Source organism: Triticum urartu, chromosome 2, assembly GCF_003073215.2.
Source record: "Triticum urartu cultivar G1812 chromosome 2, Tu2.1, whole genome shotgun sequence".
NCBI classification, from domain to species: Eukaryota; Viridiplantae; Streptophyta; class Magnoliopsida; order Poales; family Poaceae; genus Triticum; species Triticum urartu.
The window spans coordinates 291,238,541-291,259,050 of record NC_053023.1 but is presented as its reverse complement, the minus strand read 5'-3'; the positions used below and the strand labels follow the sequence as shown (position 1 = coordinate 291,259,050).

General features: G+C 46.9%; 1 pseudogene; it reads left to right on the top strand.

Annotated features, from left to right (window-relative positions):
• The first annotated feature begins 3,129 nt into the window (after positions 1-3,129).
• Positions 3,130-20,510, top strand: part of LOC125536308 — a 107,330-nt pseudogene continuing 89,949 nt past the window's right edge.

Sequence of the window (20,510 nt, the reverse complement as noted above, 5' to 3'; positions counted from 1 at the left end):
GTAGTACCAGTATATACACTATATATAACGCATTATTCTTTGCTCCTTCTTACGTACTTCGCCGACATGTGGGAGTGCCAGCATCCGGGTCGATGTGTCATGCACCAGATTAGAGTGGGGAATGGAAGGGGGGTATCACCCTGGTCGTAGTGCAGTAATTCATGACTATAGTGAGTAGTCATATCACAAAACCTCGTCTTTCCAACAGTAACACAACGTCAAATCGCACAGCCCTACCTTGTTCAATGAATGGAGGACCGGGGAGTACTAGTAAGTAGGAGTCGTACAATTAGTCACGTTAAATACAGAGTTTCTTTTCTTTAATGCCACGTATACAAATTGAAACGCTTGTTGTGGAGAGAAAAATATAATCACTCCACTATATATATATAGGAAGGGGCGTGAGCGCTTGTTTTACTAGGGTTGCTCTATTATTCGATCATCCTCTCTAGATATAAACAAGACAGCGGTAGCAGCATTTTCTCCCTGCTCACCGCTGGTCATAGATCCGGCCGGATCCCTTCGGCCAGAGTGTGTAGAGGAGTAGGTGCATCATTCACGTGGTCATTGGCGTTGAGCGAGGAAATCCATAGCTGCCGGCGGGTCCCGATCCTCTGCCCGTGCCGTTCTCTCTGACACATCGACGGCTCGGGAGGTCCTCCGACCCTTCTTCCTCGCTGCCGTATTATGCGCAGATCTGACCTGCCGCCACCGACATCCCGACGACCCTCAAGTATAAGTTCTTTGAAAGCGGCCTTGCTCTACTGCCCCAGCTCCCCATGTGTCTGCATGTGCATCTTTTTCTACTTCCATAAGCTCTTCCAAAGCCACCTAAATTTTTAGTATTATTGGAGGTAAAGCTACTCCATGCTGTTGAATCTAGGACTTGGTTCAAACAACAAAGAAAGGGGGAAAGTCGTAGCATGAATCTAGGACTTGATTCAAAGAGGAAATAACAGGGGGAAAGTAGTAGAGACTGGATACCCAACCGGTCTCTTGGTTGAAAAGGGAAATAAAGGGAAAAGGGTACAAACTGGATAAGGAACAGATCTATATTGGTTGAAAAACGGATAGAAAGTGGCGGGTGGTGGACAAGTCAACAGAGTATGTACAGGATTAGATTTGCTTCCCTCACATAGTAAAAGGTCTCCAGGATTAGATTTGCTCCTGTCACATAGTAAAAGGTCTCTAGGATTAGGTTTTGATTCCCTCACATAGTAAAAGGTCTCCAGGATTAGATTTGTTGCCCTCACAGAGCATGAACAAACTCAGCATCGCCACTTTATGCCTCCTTGTAGGTAGATTGTGCTGATGTGTCCACTGTCGCATGTCCTTATACCAACTTTTTGCTGTTGTTAATGTAAGGGCGCATGTAAAATGAAGCGATCACATTGTTACCTTAAGGACATGTCTAACCAGTGTTATTGTTAATCTAATACCTCTAGTGATATGATGCAGTTAAACTGTGTTACAAATGGTACTCCTACTGTTTCCCCAGTATGATAAGTAAGTTGCTTATTTACGCTGCTGAGTGACCTAGCATCCCCACGGTCCCATGCCCTTCAACCAAGTCTTTAGATGATGTTGATTTACTTTATCTGGTAAACAAGCAATGCCACCATTAAAGTAATCCCATATTTGACGAATGTCATTGTTGATCGTAATGCTTCCGGTAACATGAAGCATTGCTGATGTTTTAAAATTTCTACTGTCCTTGCATGATTGCCATGAACATAATTAAGATGCTTCTTTTCGTTTTGTGTATGTTTCGTATCTTCTTATTTACCATCAACTTTTTACTTTCTACCCTTTCGTGTAGATAGGGATGTCCATTTCACCTTGTTGCTATTGGGACCTTTTGGTGAACTGCACAAAACACTTTTTGGAATGAGTGTCTTGTGCAGTTCAACTAAAATGTAACGTGGGCAACATCTCTCAATTTAGGTGGAACTGCACAAAATGGTGATTGGAGTTTCCAAAATCTCCGTCAAATTCTGCTGGTAATCTCGTGCAACATTTTATTAGCCTTTGCAAGATGAGCTGTCACTGTCACCACAATGGCTCTTTATTTTAGTAGAACTGCACAAAAGGATAATAAATTATAGTTGCACCTTACATGAGCAGGACAACCAACCTTAATGTTGCTCAATTTTTGTGCAACTACTAAAGAAGAACCTGCCAGCTCACGAGAGCAAGTATTCTTGCTAGATGAATGATGCAATCTTTGCTTCAATTTAGGTGAACTGTAGAAAAAGTGGCATGAATTGAATCATCAAGTGGATCTGCAGGTTGAGTTCAAGGAGTGCCACTATTATAGTAATCATGCTCTTTATTATCTGCATTGTGCAAACATGGATACTCAACTACAGATGTTGTGATGGTCAAGAGCATTCGCCAAGTTCTTGGGTTGTATGACACGGCTAGCCAAGATGGATTTAATCTCGATATTCACTTTATGAAAAGGCTCTAATGGGTTGGTTCTGAATCTTGCAATCTGGGAATCAATGAGATGTGTAGGCATCTTTGTTGTAGTTATTATTTGAATCTTATTTGTTGGTTCTGAATCTTGCAAGCTAGGAATCAATGAGATGTGTAGGCATCCTTGTTGTACTTATTATTTGAATCTTATTTGTTGGTTCTGAATCTTACAAGATGGGAAACACAGCATGATGTAGAAGACAACAACCATAACAAATAGTTCAAACTTGGTAGTATTATTTGTGTAAAAGTGCGACAAACGTGCTGATCGTGTGCGTCCTAACAATAATAATTCTAATAGTTGTGCATGTTGATCATGTGGCACTGATAGAACGAGCCAACGCATTTCTTGTTTTAATAATAAATTTTAATTAAATGTAATTAAATTTAAGTAAAATGACCACTAGCAATTCTTATTACAGTACGAATACAGACCCGCTCATGAACCAACGTGTGGCTGGAATAGGTTTCTTAATGGAGGCGTTTGAATGTGCCGAGGGTGCATGTTCTACCGGGTGTGCAACGGGCGAGGGAGGGGTAGTAACTGTTGTGGCCTGTACACACTCAGTTTACTATTGAATCCAGTTCCCCAAGAGATGAAAAACGAACTGCTGCCACCGCCTACCCACTTGTTCACTTGAAGAGACTACAATGGCGATACGAGGGGTGAGCCTGCTGGATATGGACTTCAGCAAGGATTTCACCTTTGACCTTGTGCCGTCTCCTAACAGGGACCAGTGGATCACCGTCGCCCAGGTATGCGTGTGGGACAAAGTTCTGGAGCATTCGTCCGTTTCATCGGCAACACCGACTGCACCTTTGCTACGTTGGATAGAAGGAAGAATGCGACGATTCGACCATCTGGTGCAACAAGCTTCTCGACATCCAGAAGCAATACAAGATCATCGGCAACGGGCAGGAGAAGGACTCCGTGGTTGACCTCGCCAAGACCATCATCGACCCCTGCTATGCTAACATGAAAGAAGACAACGATAGCAAGGACCTGAACACATGGGAGGTACCTATGAATGTAGCCTACATAACCTACGCGACCAAGGACGCATACGCATGCTACGACATGTACGGGCGAATCTTGGACATGAGAGCGTGTCTGCTTCCCGTAACCGATGAGTACACGGACAGCCGCAGCGTCATGATCAAGCATGCCAGGAAGGTCTAGATGATGTACTTTATCTGTTTAAGCACCTTTATCATCTAAGCATTTCATGCATTAGCGTATGTGTCGTAATTATCTGTTTTGTCCGAAATATTTCATCTAAGAACCCATTAACCTATTTTTAGTGGCTATTTGCTTATGTATGTAACTAGTTCACTAGGCTGTCGTGCTTTGAATCTCCTTCCTCCCAACATATTCCCCTTCTTAGGTGGACCCAACAGGTCTCGTACACAGACATCTGGGACCAACCACCTATCCATTTGTATTTCTTTATTTTGTTTGATCTTTCATCCTCTTCCTATACAACGGCTGGCAGCACTGCCGCGCATGCCTCGGTGACCCATCATAGCCTATGGCGTTGGCTAGGCCATCCCTCTACTCCCACACATTGTCCGACGACGGCAGCTCCACCGGCCCACCCTGCACCCGAACAAGTCAACAATCATACTCCCCTCCGCCTACATCTTCCCCCACTCTGGTTCGTTCGATCTGAGGTCTCAACATCGTCCTCCGCCTTGGTGCTCTCGCCGCGGCGTCGCTGTCTTCATTCCCAACATGGTCAGCAAAACAAGTGGAATCAGGAGACGAGTGCTCATTGATAGGCTGACAGTTCCGGGCCCACTAGGTCCATGGTCTAGGTTTTGTTGTTTAACATGCGTAGCCCATGACATGTTTAAGTTTTTTTTGGATCCAGTAGGTATCAAGCGGCCTCTGTGCCTCCCAGTCTAGCTTGTCTATAACATCAGTAGTCCAAGTTATATTTGTTTTTTCAAGATGACGCACAGCTCAGTTCTATTTTTCTATAAGAATGCAAAACTAATCCTATGTTTTCCCTTCGATAATAGTATTCATATTTAGATATATATCTTATTTTATTACATATATATAATAGAAACAACATAAGGTTCCGTTAAACCTATCGTTCGTCCAACCATTTTATAGACCTTCCCACTTCTTTTATTTTTGTTTTCATTAATCCTATATCTGAATATTCTCCCACTTTCTTTTTCAATGTAATCTGAGTTTTCTCCCAGTACTTTTCCCTAGAACCAACTCAACTGTCCCACGTCTAGCCTAAATAATAATAATACCCCACGTTCTATTAACTCATCAAATTAAAATGATATTTTATTTCATAAATCGAAAGTTCTTACAAAACAATAATAATAATTGTTCATATATAACTTGGCAAGTTAACTCCTGGTGATTGCATACATAATCTTGCAAAGATTTTACTGACTGATGCAGTAATAGACGTGTAATCATGTGTTTATGTTTTTATAACATTTCTTCGTCTAGCCCAACATGATATTTTCACCCAGCCCAGCAAGCCCACGGATTTCGAGAAAAATGCAAATGGGCTTTAAATTAGTCCATAATATATAAACGAGCTGCATAGACGCTACATCATTGTTTCACCCAACCCACCAAATGGACTAAAAAACAAATGGACTGGCTGACATGTGGGCCAGTAGGTCCAAGCCTATGCACTTTCGCTAAAAATAAAAGTAGAAAGGTCGAAGCCTAAGAAAGGTGTTGGATTTACATCCAACGGCCGACATTCTTCTTCAATCTCTCGTCTTCTTCCCCCAGCACTGCCGGGACCGCCTGCTCCAGCCTCCAGCATCCAGCGGCGCTGTTTTGCACGCCTCAGAGCAAAACGCTACCACAACGACGGCCAGGCCATCCCTCCACTCCTCCCCACCTCCTGTTATTCTCTGCCGAGTGTAGGCCCACCCCACACCCGAACTAGTCAAGTTTCCCACTCCCCTCCGTCTGCGACTCCACTGCCGCATCTTCCCCATCTCCGGGGTGCTCTAGTCTGGGGCCTCGCCATCGTCCATCGACTTGGTGCCCTCTGCACAGTGTGGTCAACATGGTCAACAAACGAGAGTCATCGAAAGATGACTGTACGTGAGAGGGTGACAGTTGGGCGCACCACGCCGATGGACGTATGCATGCAACTGCATCCTTTTTACCCTGAAAAATAATGTTTTCTCCCCTGACATCTGGGACCCACCAGCTACATCGTTGCATGCAAGGAAGTGTGTTCTTATTACGGGCAAAAAACGTTCCCTCGCTGACAGGTCAGACCCACCAGGTATATCGTCCCACACAAGGAAGTGCCTCTTTATTACGCACAAAAAATGAATACCCCATGCTAGTTGGGACCCACCATAGTCGGAGGCTGACTTGTGGGCCTACAAAGTTGACGCGGACGGAGGGCTTTGTCAACCTAATCCATATGAACGATTCTAGCTCCAGTGACCGTACGATATATATCTAATGGTCCTAGTGCTTCTTCAACCTCTGGTCTTCTTGCTCCAGCCGCCCAAACCAGCGCCGACCGTGCCGCATGCTCCTCCCTCCCGTGGCCAGCTGTGCTGCAGCGAAGGCCTCACCACCCCCTACTACTCCCACCGTTGGTCATGCCATCCCTCTACTCACCCACACCCCCTGTTATTCTACGACGACGGCAGCCTCACACCGCAGCTGAACCAGTGAACCCTCGTACTCCTCTCCACATGGGCATCCACTTCCGCATCTTCCTCAGCTCCGCGTCGCCCCGTTCCTAGGCCTCGCCATCGTCCACCGCCTTGGTGCTCTCGGCACGGCGTGGTCAATGTGGTCAAGGAACAACTTCCATCAGAAGAGTACTGTACGCGGAGAGGCTGACACCTGGGTCCACGGCCGCAACAAGGAAGTGCCTCCTAATTATCCGGAAAATAACTATTCCTCCACCTGACAGTAGGGACCCACCGGACGGGCCATCATATTTCGTGAAAAAAAATTCCCCCTAACTGCTGGGACCCACCAGCTACATCTTCACACGCAAGGAAGTGCCTCCTTATCCTCCTTGACAGTCGGGGCCCACCTAGTCGAAGCGTACGTAGCGTTGTCATTATGGTCGCAAACGAGCACGTACATACTAGTCGATCGGTCTGTCTGCGGGCTGCAGCGATGAACCGTGGCCGAGTAAGGAAGGGCACGTGTCATAGTAGAGGTGCACGTGTCGTAGTAGAGGTGCACACGTAGCATGTCACGCAGTCCCGTTAATATCGTGTACACGTACGTACAACCAGGGTGCAAGAAAGTACATGCGGCCACGTACGTACATACGGAAGGGGTCCCGAATGCGTACTCGTGCATACGTACGGATAGGGCTCGTGTACATGGAGAGGTAGTGATGACATCTTGCTCATCGGCAGCCAATCGACTGGGTCGAAACGGAGAAACTGCATCGTCGTGTTCATTGGGATTCAACCGGCTTGGACGGAATAGCTGATCGAAACGAGGACTGGCATACCTCATAACGGAGGAAACGACCTTCTGTTCGATAGGCCACGGTCGAAACGGGATCCTGTTCATCGGGAGGGGTCTGGCATACCGCAAAATGGAGGAAACAGACTTGTGTTCGAGTGCCTACAGTCGAAACGGGGTCCTGTTGATCGGGAGGGGTGTGGCGTACCGCAAAATGGAGGAAACAGACTTGTGTTGGAGCGCTACGGTCGAAACGCCCCCCCCCCTCGGAGGGGTGTGGCATACCGCAAAATGGGACTCCACGGGCTACTGTACATCTCCACCGTCGACCTCCTCCAGCCTCCACCTGTGACTGTTCATCCCCGGGCTCCTGTGCATCCAGCATCCACCGCTCCTCCACTGGCTACTGTTCAACCAACCCTCTCCACGGGGTCCTGTTTAACCACCCCTCCACGGGCTATAGTTCATCCAGCCCTGCACCGGCTACTATTCAACCAGCCCTCCACGAGGTCCTGTTCATCCAGCCCTCCACGGGGGTCCTATTCATCCACCTCCAACCGACTCGATCGGGGTCCTGTTCATCCAGCGGCAACGGCCTCTACTACCACGGGGGCCTGTTCATCCAACCCCCCACCGAGACCTGTTCATCCACCCCCAACTACGCTCACTGTTCATCAAGAGGCAGCAAGTTCGATCGGCTTCAGTTAGTAGCAGTAGCGAAGGAATTGCTCGATCAGGTTTAGTTAACAGCCAGGGATCGATCGCTCGTGTTCAGTAACGCGTAGCCTGTAGTGCAATCGCTCGGCTTCAGGAGGCCAACGCCTCGCTCGGGTTTAGTTAGAGCGCAACGCCTCGCACACACGCGTGTATGTGTACGAGAGAAACACGCAAACCTCTATGCATCGCTCGGCCCCGACCACCCACCATAACCGGGAACTCCCCGATATTTTCCTCGCCCTCGCTTCTACCATGGTTTTTCCGTCATGGATGGCCCAAAGAATGTTATGCAGCTACATCTGTGGCCTGCCCAGGTCGAAAAGCCCATTTTTTGTCATAGAAGTAGGAGCCGGCCACAACTATGATGATACCGGGTTTTGTCACAATTATCGTCATAGAAGTGTCATAAGCATGACAGAAAAAAAAATCGTTCGGCCCAAAATGTCACGGATGTGTCTTTTTTTGTAGTGATGGCAGTATGACCGAAATACAACAATCTGGGATGACTAATACATACACTTTCATTCATGCCGGGAAGAAAATGATATTGAAACCGATGAATGTGAGATTAATTAGATCTTCTTTCGATTTGACAGTGTCGCAGAAGATGATGTCCAACAAGAATGTGAAACCAATGACAATTTCTCTTCAAGTGGAGGAGGGTGCTATTCTTTCCGTGAATAAGAAGGTCCCTGAACCTACCACGAAGCTGAGGACGGCTTCGTTTGAAGCGGGCCAGGATGATGTGAATACTAGTGATGATGTCGTGTCATTAGACACTAGCTCTAGTTCGGCATGTGCTACTATGTCACATGTTCATAAACCGGCGGGTGATAAGAAGAATGGACTAAAGCTGAAGGCAAGTTCAAATAGACTAGGCACTATTCCATGTGCTACACCGCAGAAGGAAGAAAACATGGGCAATTCTGATTATTGCATGCTGACCTAGTTGAAGGAGGCCCCCGTTACTGTTAGTGGACAAATTGCAATTCAACTTGTAGCTCCACAGGAAGTGAAGCGACGTTTAGAACGCCATGCAAATGGATCATAGTTGGTTCATTGCCAGTTCCTGTTATGTAAGGATCTTATCAATATTCGTTTTTATTTATTAGAGGATTTTTGTAACACCCTCGATGCGACTATAGCCCCCACGTGTCGAGGCATGACTTAGAGACATAATCGCATTGAAGGCATATGTCGCAAGTTAGGCAATCTTCACAACATGCCATGTAATATAAATAATAAAGGGGAGAATAACATAGTTGGCTTACACTCGTCACGTCAATCAAGTACATAAATAACATTACATCAACCAAACACTCATGGCCCGACTACGGCGCCAAAATAAAAGATAACCCAACAAGCGACACGATCCCGATCACCCCCAACTGGGCACCACTACTGATCATCAGGAAAAGAAACATAGTATCGTTGAGAGTCTTCGTCGAACTCCCACTTGAGCTCAAGCGCGTCACCTGGAGCGGAATCATCAGGCCCTGCATCTGGTGTAATAGTAATCTGTGAGCCACAGGGACTCAGCAATCTCGCACCCTCGCGATCAAGACTATGTAAGCTTATAGGTAAGGCAAGGTACAAATATATGTGGAGCTGCAGCAAGCGACTAGCAAATATGGTGGCTAACTTATTCGCAAAAGAGAGCGAGAAGAGGAGGCAAAGCGCGAGCGATAAACTAGAGGACAACCTGCGGAAACATTACTCCAACACCGTGTCCACTTCCCGGACTCCGCCGAGAAGATGCCATCACGGTAACACACTCAGTTGATTCATTTTAGTTAAGTTAAGGTTCAAGTTATCTACAACCGGACATTAACAAATTCCCATCTGCCCATAACAGCGGGCACGGCTTTCGAAAGTTCAAATCCCTACAGGGGAGTCCCAACTTAGCCCATGACAAGCTCTCACGGTCAACGAAGGAATAGACCTCCTCCTAAGACGTTCCGATCAAACTCGGTATCTCGGTTCTTCAAGACACTTCGACAGGTTAAAACAAGACAAGCAACACCGCCCGAATGTGCCGACAAATCCTGATAGGATCTGCACATATCTCTTTCTCAGGGCACACTCAGATGAGACTAGCTACGAGTAAAACCAACCCTCAAGTTTCCCCGAGGTGGCCCCGCAGGCAGCTCAGTTCGGACCAACACTCAGAGGAGCACTGGCCCGGGGGGGGGGGGGTTTAAATAAGATGACCCTCAGGCTCCGGAAACCCAAGGGAAAAGAGGCTAGGTGACAAATGGTAAAACCAAGGTTGTGCATTGCTGGAAAAGCTTTAATCAAGGCAAACTATCAAGGGGTTCCCATTATAACCCAACCGCGTAAGGAATGCAAAATCCGGGAACATAACACCGATATGACGGAAACTAGGGCGGCAAGAGTGGAACAAAACACTAGGCGAGAGGCCGAGCCTTCCACCCTTTACCAAGTATATAGATGCATTAAGATAACAAGATAATATAATGATATCCCAACAAGTAAATAAATGTTCCAACAAGGAACGGCCTCCAATCTTCACCTGCAACTAGCAACGCTATAAGAGGGGCTGAGCAAAGCGGTAACATAGCCAATCAACGGTTTTCTAGGACATGGTGGGTTAGAGGTTTGACATGGCAATTTGGGAGGCTTGAAAGCAAATGGTAGGCATCGTAGCATTGGCATAGCAAAAGAGCGAGCAAACTAGCATAGCAAAGATAGTAGTGATTTCGAGGGTATGATCATCTTACCTACACAGTTGTCAGAGTTGACTGGATCCTCAAAAGCAAACTCAACGGGCTCCTCGTTAGCGAACTCGTCTCCCGGCTCTACCCAAACAATACAAACAAGCAACAAGAAGACAATCAACCACGTGCAAGGATCAAACAATATGATGCAAACATGGTATGCTATGCGGGATGCGATGCAGGATGCATATGCAAGATATGACAGGAAATGCAAGAACCTGGCCTCAACTTGGAAATCCAAGTGTTCCACTGGAAAGATGAGATAAAATCGCTTGAAAACGATATAAAGAACGCCGGAATCGGAGTTACGGTTTGGAAATGGCAAGCGATTTAAATATGACACCGGTCTGCGATTTTCAGCAAGTAGCCATCTAAATGCAATGAGATGAACATGCTACAGCACCCAAACATGACAACGAAATACATGGCAGGGACGCATACAAGATGCTTAACAAAAGTCTAGCACTGAGCTACGGCCAAATCATCCATTAACAGGTTCAAACAAGCATGACAAAAATGCATATGGCAAACAGATCCCAGACTTGGTGAAATTAACACTTGTCTGGAATTTCAGATCAGGTAGCACGCTTCGGAGCAACAAAACTACATGCTACAGGACCTGAACATGGCAAAGTAAAGCATGGCATGGAGCTACTCAAAGAGCTTAACAAAATTCCCTTAGTGACCTTGAGCCAAAAGGGATCAGAAAATACAATTGCAAGCATGTGAACATGGCAAAAACATAATCAGATCACAGACTTAGTGAAAACTGGAGCATGCTGAAAACAGATATCAAGTAGGCATGTTTACGAGCTCGATGCACTCACTATGGTGCAAGTCATGACAAGCTAAGAATACACCCATCAAGAACACACAAAATGAAAGCTAGACATGGAAAGAACAATAGCATGGCATGCACGGATCAACTACAACATCATCAGCAAAATTGCAAACAAGTTGACAATCTGCCCAGATTCACAAAGTAGCAAAAGTTGATCTCGATTGACTCAAGCTAGGGTGCTCCATAATTTCAAACAAAGGCATGGATGGATAGATCACTACAATATTAACAAAACATCCTTACTGATCATCCTCAAAAGAGGCACGGATCATTAGGAAACCACATGAACATAAGGCAACATGAGATAAACAGATCAAGGACTTAGTGGAATTGCTAAGTCCCTGAAAACAGAATTACCAAGTGCACCACTTTGCAAGCTCGTGCTAGTCACCACACACATCCCAAAAATACATGGGTTGCACCTCTGGAAAGATGACAAAACCCTTAACAAAACATATGTAGAACTCATGGGCATATCATGCACACGATAATCATGGCAAAAATGACAAAAAGCTAAATGGAGCAGCAGATCTGACAATTATCTCAAGTAGCCCTCTTCTAACAGCATTTCGGGCATCAAGATGAACTCAAATGAAAATGATGCAATGGAATGAAATGATGTACTCTTTGAGACGAACAATTTGATATGCTATATGCCCAAATCGGAGCTACGGATGCAAAGTTATAGCATGATGAAGAAGGGAACATGAGCTAGGGTTAGGAGGGAAAAAGTCAACCGCGGGGTACTCAGATCCAGATCCAACCGGCGCGCGGATCGAGGAGATTGCTGGATTTACTGTTCACCGGAGTCGAGGTGGCCAGAGCTCGGGGTCGAGGATGAGGGAGGAGAGGATGCCGGATCGAGGAGCTCGCCGGAGACCGAGCGGCGCGGCGAGGCGGCGGACTTGGCGGCGGAGGCGAGCGGCGGAGATGGCGCGGCGGCGGAGCTCGCCGGCGCCGGAGTCGATGGCGGGGAGCGGTGGCCGGCTCGGGCGAGGACGAAGGAGGCGCGCGCGGCGGCGCGTGGAAGCCGGGCCGGGAGGGCCTGCCCTGGGCCCGAGCGGGCTGCGGCGTCAGTGGGCGGAGCTTGCCACGTGGCGGCCCCTCAATGGCCGCGGGCGGCGGTGGCGATTTCATCCGGTGGCGGCCGGACGTGTCCGGTGACGGCGGGGGCGATTTCTAGGGTTTCGGGAGAGGGGAACCGCAAATTTCGGAGTGGGTGTTTATATAGGCATAGAGGGAGCTAGGAGAGTCCAAATGAGGTGCGGTTTTCAGCCACGCGATCATGATCGAACGCTCTAGATGATGGAGAAGGTTTTCGTGGGTTTTGGGCCAAATTGGAGAGGTGTTGGGCTGCAACACACATGAGGCCTTTTCGGTCCCTCGGTTAACCGTTGGAGTATCAAACGAAGTCCAAATGATACAAAACTTGACAGGTGGTCTACCGGTAGTAAACCAAGGCCGCTTGGCAAGTCTAGGTCCAATCCGGAAATGTTTAATCCCCACACATGAAAGAAAGGTAGAATTGACCGCTGGAGGAGAACGAAGCGCCGGAATGCAAAACGGACAATGGGGAAAATGCTCGAATGCATGAGATGAACACGTATGCAAATGCAATGCACATGATGACATGATATGAGATGCATGACAACGACAACAACACACGGAGACAAAAAACCCGAACCCGAGAAAATAAAATAACTTAACGCCGAAATGGCAAGAGTTGGAGTACAAATTGGGAAGGTTACATCCGGGGTGTTACAATTTTCTAAGTCTGTCAACCAACATGGAGAAGTTGAGATCCGAAGGCAATCAAACTTGGCAGTTCCAACCGCATGGATTGTTACCATTTTTTGGTGGTCAAGTACTAGCTACGTAAGTAAGTTTTAGAATTTTTTTCTTTAATCATAGGAGGAGAGACGTTTATCTTTTTGGTAGGTTGAGGCTGTATCATGCAAGAACTCCTAAACTAGTTTGGGTACATAAGTGCCTAACTGCCATATAAAAGGCCGGGAGTCGGCCATGAAAAAGGTGATTAGATTATTTTGTCGGTTTAGACAACATGTGTATCGACTATTAAAATACTCTCTTTGCGTGTCGTCGTTATCTATTTTGTGTCAATTTTCTGCGTGAAAGTTGCACTTGGCTCAAGGCCCGTCGTCATCGACGGGTTGCACGCTTGTTATGTCTACTACGGTGGGAGGTTCCTCGTGTGTCGAGGCATTTTCTGTTGGTTGTCGTCACCCCTGCTTTAGGTTACGCGTACTGCTTGTTTAATTGGGAGTATTTTTTATCGGTGGATCTAGAAAGTTCCTGCATCATAAAAGATCAGGCCATATCAGCGGCGCGTCCGAGGTTGTGCCCTCATCAGTTGGTATCAGATTACTGGGTTTATTACAGTGCAAATTTTCTCTATAATTTGTTTGTACAGATTCATCAACTGCGATGAGAATGGAGCACTACTTTGATGGTGAGATGTCACAATGTGAGAAGGATCCGTCTCATGCCCTGTCTTGGTTTCAGATCTACTCAAGGGTGAAGGTCAGAAAAATTTCTGGCACCATGATGATAGACCATTCTTCCAAAATAAATTTGGCAAGTCAAACTTTGGTTGATGCACTGAAGCTAGCAGTGATGGAGCATCCAGACCCATATAAGCTCGCATGGCAAGGAAATTTGTGATAATAAAACATCAAGTTGAAGTTCCTTTTGGATTTTGTTGATTTAGTAATTCAGTTTTGTGTGATGTTGTACCATATCATATGTATGCGTGTAGCTTGATACTTGGCCAATCATGGACAAAAAAGGAGTTGCAGATTGAGAAATATGGTATTTTTTCTTGGAGGAAATTTAAGTTTGTTTGTCAAGGACGGTGGGCTTATTTTGAAGCATATTCTTCCAAAAATATTTGGAGGATCGTAAGAGGCGCGATCAAGCACATGCTGCAATCGATGCTAAGTCAAATAAAGAGCAAGGATTAGAAGCAAAGAAGTTGGACATAGTTCTCGTTGACAAAAACTCTACGCTTGACCAGTTGAAAAGGGAGGGAGAGACAGTACCTATGAGTGGCTAAACATGCAAATCAAGAGGATACAAGGCGATGGAGGAAATAAGGTCAGTGATGTAGGGTGGAGACCCTAGGGGCTGATGTTTTCACGAAAGGAGCGGATCTCGCGAAGAACACGAAGAACGCGAGGGGGAACACGAGGGGAAACACGAGAGAATCACTAAACCAACAAGAATGATCACACATATGCTATATCCTCAAACACATAAGAGATATGTGATCCACGATCAACTAAGGACGATACAAGTAGCACGATCTTCTCTGTGAGGAGGTCTTGAGTTCTTCCCGTGAAGGGGTCTTGAATCCGCTTGGGGGATCTTCTCCGAGGAGGCGCGATCTCCGAGGAGAAGGTAACCAAGTGGATGAGAAAATCTCTCACACAAAATGAGCCAATCCTTTGCTAACCCTAAAAAGTAGGTGGAGGGGAAGTATATATAGTCTAAGGGGCGAAGGGGTACATGGGCCTCGGCCTAGAAGCACTGCACGCAGGCCGGGAGTGGCCGGATGTCCGAGCTACGGGCCAGATGTCCGGGCGTTCAAGGAGGGCCGGATGTCTGGGCTGGAGGGGTCGGTCTTGTTTCTTTTTGCATCGGGAGTGTCCGGATTTCCGGTTTGGTGGCCGGATTTCCGGGTCGGGGCCGGATGTCCGGGCTGGTCGCCGGATATCCGGGCCCTGTAGACTTGGCCGCTGGTCCATTGCTGCAGGTGACACCTCCAGGGACTGGATGTCCGGGGTGCTGGTCGGATGTCCAGGTCCTGGGGGTTGTTCTTGGCTCCTTCCATTGGATCTCTTCATTCATGGACTCGGGGACTTGTTCATCTTCACGTGCATCTTCAGGAGGGTCCTCTTGGTACCTGATCATGCACAACATTCCGGACTTAGGTAGTAGCCATGTCTCGAGAGGATCATATGTGATATCACAAAGGAAAGAAGTCACCTCAGTCTCGAGAGCTCTAGCTCTAGCTCGTGTTATAGGTCCTCTTGGCACTACGTGAGATGATGGTAGGTCCATGGGATGATCGTTGGATGCTCCGCATCATCTCCCCTCCCTTGGGAAAGATCCGACCTCGGATCAAAATCTTCATCACCATGGTAGGGAGAGAGATATTTGACGTTGAAGATGTCGCTTACAGAGTACTTGTCACGTGGAATGTCGATCTTGTAGGCGTTGTTGTTGTAGCGTTCAAGCACCTTGAATGGTCCATCTGCTCGTGGTCGAAGTTTGGACTTGCGTTCGTGGGGGAAGCAGTCCTTGCGAAGGTGTAGCCACACAAGATCTCCAATGTTGAACACCATGGGGTACTTGTCGATGTTGAGCTTGGTCGCAAGACGTTGTACTTGGCGCTTGATGGTGAGCCTTGTATCCTCATGCACCTTCTTGAGATGGTGTACACGTGTAGTTGCGTCCATATTGATGTGCTCTTGTAGTGGTAGAGAGAGAATGTCCAAAGGGGACAATGGGTTGAATCAGTAGACGACCTCGAAGGGGGACTTGACAGAAGTTGAGTTTCTTGCACGGTTGTAGGCGAACTCGGCGATAGGTAGACACTCCAATCATTCCTTGATGTTCTTCTTGATTAGCACATGAAGTAGAGCAGATAGTGTGCAGTTGGTCACCTCCGTTTGGCCGTCGATTTGTGGATGGTACGCCGTGGAGAAGAGTAGCTTCATTCCGAGCTTGGCGCATAGGTTCTTCCAAAAGTAACTCAAGAACTTGATGTCGCGGTCCGAGACAATCGTCTTTGGCACTCCATGTAGTCATAAGATTTCCCTACAAAAGAGAATGGCAACATGTGAAGCATCGTCGATCTTCTTGCAAGGAATAAAATGTGCCATCTTAGAGAATCGGTCCACAACAACAAATACCGAATCCTTTCCATTTCTAGTTCTAGGCAATGCAAGTACAAAATCCATGCTAATATCTTCCCATGGTTGATATGGTATTGGAAGGGGCATATAGAGACCATGGATTGAGCTTTAGACTTAGCTTTGCGCCATGTAGAGCATCAGTTGGTGAAGCGGTTGACGTCGTGGAACATCTTTGGCAAAAAATAGTTCTTGGAGAGCGTAGCAAAAGTCTTGTCGCGTCCAAAATGTCCCATTAGTCCTCCTCCATGAGATTCCTGCAAAAGCAACAAATGAAAAGAAGACTCGGGGATGCATAGTTTGTTAGCTCTCATAAGATAACCATCTTTGATGTAATGGTGTTCCCAAGATGTATGCGTCAAACATTTTGCATAAGGAATAGCAAAAGTAGGATCATGCTCAAATAAGTCTTTTATGTGCTCAAAGCAAATGGCATCCAATTCAAGTTGAGTAACAAGCATGCGTATTGTGATAGCCTGGCTTATTAGGGATGATAGACTACTCATACCAATAAGGAATTCCTTCTTTTCCGGGAGCCCATTCGGACAGAACTCCAAAGTTAAGCGTTCTCATCTTGGAGTAGTGTAAGGATGGGTGACCAACCGGGAAGTTGCTCCCAGGTGCGCACGAGTGAGGACAAAGTGCGCAGAAAAGATTAGTATTGATCTATGGGGCCAGTCTAGATCCCGCCAGGAGTAACAACTACCGGCGGGTGTGTCCGGGGCGTTCCAAGTTGGTATCAGAGCCGACCCTCGCGGTTACACGGATGGTTGCGGATAGGTGCATGGTCATGTTGTTCATGACGTTTGTGACCCGTGGCACATAGCATGGTACATGTACTGGACAGGAAGCACATATGTATGTGCCAAGAGGGAACGTTCATGTGGCCCGACGAGGACGTCGGTTCCTCTGAGTGGGGTGTATGTGATAGCCTGGCTTATTAAGGATCATAGACTACTCATACCAATAAGGAATTCCTTCTTTTCCGGGAGCCCATTCGGACAGAACTCCAAAGTTAAGCGTGCTCATCTTGGAGTAGTGTCAGGATGGGTGATCGACCGGGAAGTTGCTCCCGGGTGCGCACGAGTGAGGACAAAGTGCGCAGAAAAGACTAGTATTGATCTGTGGGGCCAGTCTAGATCCCGCCAGGAGTAACAACCACCGGCGGGTGTGTCCGGGGCGTTCCAAGTTGGTATCAGAGCCGACCCTCGCGGTTACATGGATGGTTGCGGACAGGTGCATGGTCATGTTGTTCATGACGTTTGTGACCCATCGTGGCACACAACATGGTACATGTACTGGACTGGAAGCACATACGTATGTGCCAAGAGGGAACGTTCATGTGGCCCGACGAGGACGTCGGTTCCTCTGAGTGGGGTGTATGTGATAGCCTGGCTTATTAGGGATGATAGACTACTCATACCAATAAGGAATTCCTTCTTTTTCGGGAGCCCATTTGGCCAGAACTCCAAAGTTAAGCGTGCTCATCTTGGAGTAGTGTCAGGATGGGTGACCGACCGGAAAGTTGCTCCCGGGTGCGCACGAGTGAGGACAAAGTGCGCAGAAAAAGACTAGTATTGATCTATGGGGCCAGTCTAGATCCCGCCAGGAGTAACAACCACCGGCGGGTGTGTCCGGGGCGTTCCAAGTTTGTATCAGAGCCGACCCTCGCGGTTACACGGATGGTTGCGGACAGGTGCATGGTCATGTTGTTCATGACGTTTGTGACCCGTCGTGGCACATGGCATGGTACATGTACTGGACTGGAAGCACATACGTATGTGCCAAGAGGGAACGTTCATGTGGCCCGACGAGGACGTCGGTTCCTCTGAGTGGGGTGTATGTGATAGCCTGGCTTATTAGGGATGATAGACTACTCATACCAATAAGGATTCCTTCTTTTCCAGGAGCCCATTCGGACAGAACTCTAAAGTTAAGCGTGCTCATCTTGGAGTAGTGCCAGGATGGGTGAACGACCGGGAAGTTGCTCCCGGGTGCGCATGAGTGAGGACAAAGTGCGCAGAAAAGACTAGTATTGATCTGTGGGGCTAGTCTAGATCCCGCCAGGAGTAACGACCACCGGCGGGTGTGTCCGGGGTGTTACACATATGCGGGAAATAGCGTCTGCCACAACATTTTCCTTATCTTTAATGTACTTGATGACATAAGGAAAAGACTCAATGAATTCACTCCATCTAGCATGACGCTTGTTCAACTTAGTTTGACCCTTAAGGTATTTAAGCGTTTTATGATCAGTATGAATGATAAATTCATGACGGCGAAGATAATGTTCCCATTCATGCAAAACTTGCACTAAAGCATATAACTCTTTGTCATAGATGGGGTAATTGAGTTGCACTCCGGAAAGTTTCTCACTAAAGTAAGCTATGGGACGCTTCTCTTGCGTTAACACACCTCCTATGCCATTACCACTAGCATCACAATGAATCTCAAAAGGTTTGTCAAAGTTTGGTAAAGCAAGAACGGGAGCATGAGTAAGCAAATTCTTAAGCTCATTGAATGTGGTATCTTGGGATGGTCCCCAAACAAAGAGTGCATTCTTCTTACTCAAAGCATGCAAAGGTGAAGCAATGGTGCTAAAGTCCTTCACAAATATATGGTAGAAACCGGCTAAACCAAGGAAACTACGCACTTGTTGCAAGTTGGTTGGTTGTGGCCAAGTTTTAATAGCATTGATCTTAGAGTCATCGACATGAACACCCTTAGAGGACACAACAAAACCCAAGAAAACGAGCTTATCAATGCCAAAAAGGCATTTTTCCATGTTAGCATAGAGACGCTCTTTTCGAAGAGTTTGCAAAACGGTTCGAACATGGGTGACATGATCTTTGAGATATTTGCTATAAACAAGGATATCAGCGAAGTAGACCACAACAAACTCACCAATGTAAGGGCGAAACACATAATTCATAAGACGCATGAAAGTACCCGGTGCTTCTGATAAACCCATAGGAATGACTAACCACTCATACAAGCCAAACTTTGTTAGAGGAAATAGTGGCACCGCTAAGTTCATCAAGCATATCATCAAGGCATGGAATGGGGTACCTATATCAAATGGTGATAGCATTGATAGATCTACAGTCGGAGCACATGCGAAAGCTACCGTCTCTTTCTGGCACAAGAATGACCGGAATGGCACAAGGACTCAAACTTTCACGCACATGTCCATGGTCTATGAGATGTTTTACTTGCCTTTATATTTCTTTGGTTTCTTCAAGGTTGATGCGGTAGGGGGCCTTGTTAGGAAGAGGAACTCCAGGGATGTGGTCGATTCGGTGCTCAATGCCTCGTAGTGGAGGTAGACCCAGAGGTAGCTCGTCGGGGAAAACATCTTGGAATTCCTGCAAAAGAGAAGACAACACTAAAGGTAGAGTGTGAGAGGTGTTAGCTTTTGGTGCCTCGTCCTTGCACAAAAGGACATAGTGTAGGCCACTTGATGGGTTCTCACACACTTCTCTTATCTCACTTTTGGTGGCAAATATAACTAAGTTATTCTTTCCGCTCATTGTGGAGGCACTCAATTTGGGCTTGTGGCGCTCACTCTCTTTTTGGTGCTCGCTCTCTCACTATTCTCTCCATGATGGGTGGCTTGCTTGTCGGCGATCACTTGGCTTGGAGACATAGGGCGAAGTACGTACTCCTTTCCTTTCATCTTCAAGATGTAGTGGTTCGTTCGGCCATTGTGGATGACACCTCTATCAAATTGACATGGTCGTCCGAGAAGAAGGTGGAAAATGATCATTGGAACGACCTCACACTCCAAAGTGTCTTCATAAGCTCTGCTTTTGAAGGAGACTCGCACTCTATGCTCGACTTGGATTGTGCCAGTGTCGCTTAGCCATTGAACTTTGTAGGGGTGTGGGTGCTTCGTATTGACCAATTGGAGCTTGGAGCAAAGTTCTTCACTTGCTAAGTTATGGCAACTCCCTCCATCGATGATGACCTTGATGGACCTTCCATTGATGCCGGCCTTGGTATGAAAGATATGGCATATTTGGTCTTCTTCTTGTTGATGTTGAAGAGTCAAGACCTTGGAGTCAATGAGAGCGGGGCTTGAATCTTCATCACAAAAGAATTGATCCTCTTGATCTTCATTCACTTGGCGGTGCATTTCCACTTGCTCAAGGGCTTCCATTTCTACTTCGCTCATGGAGTCGTATGTACCATCATCGTTGAGGATCATGGTCCGCTTGTTGGTACACTCAAAGGACTTGTGGCCTTGACCTCCGCATGTGAAGCATTTGAAGGAACTTGTCTTGATGGTCTCATCAGTTGGGGTAGATGATGGTGAAGCTTTCATCTTGAAGTTGCTTGAAGTAGGAGGATGCCTTGAGGTTGTT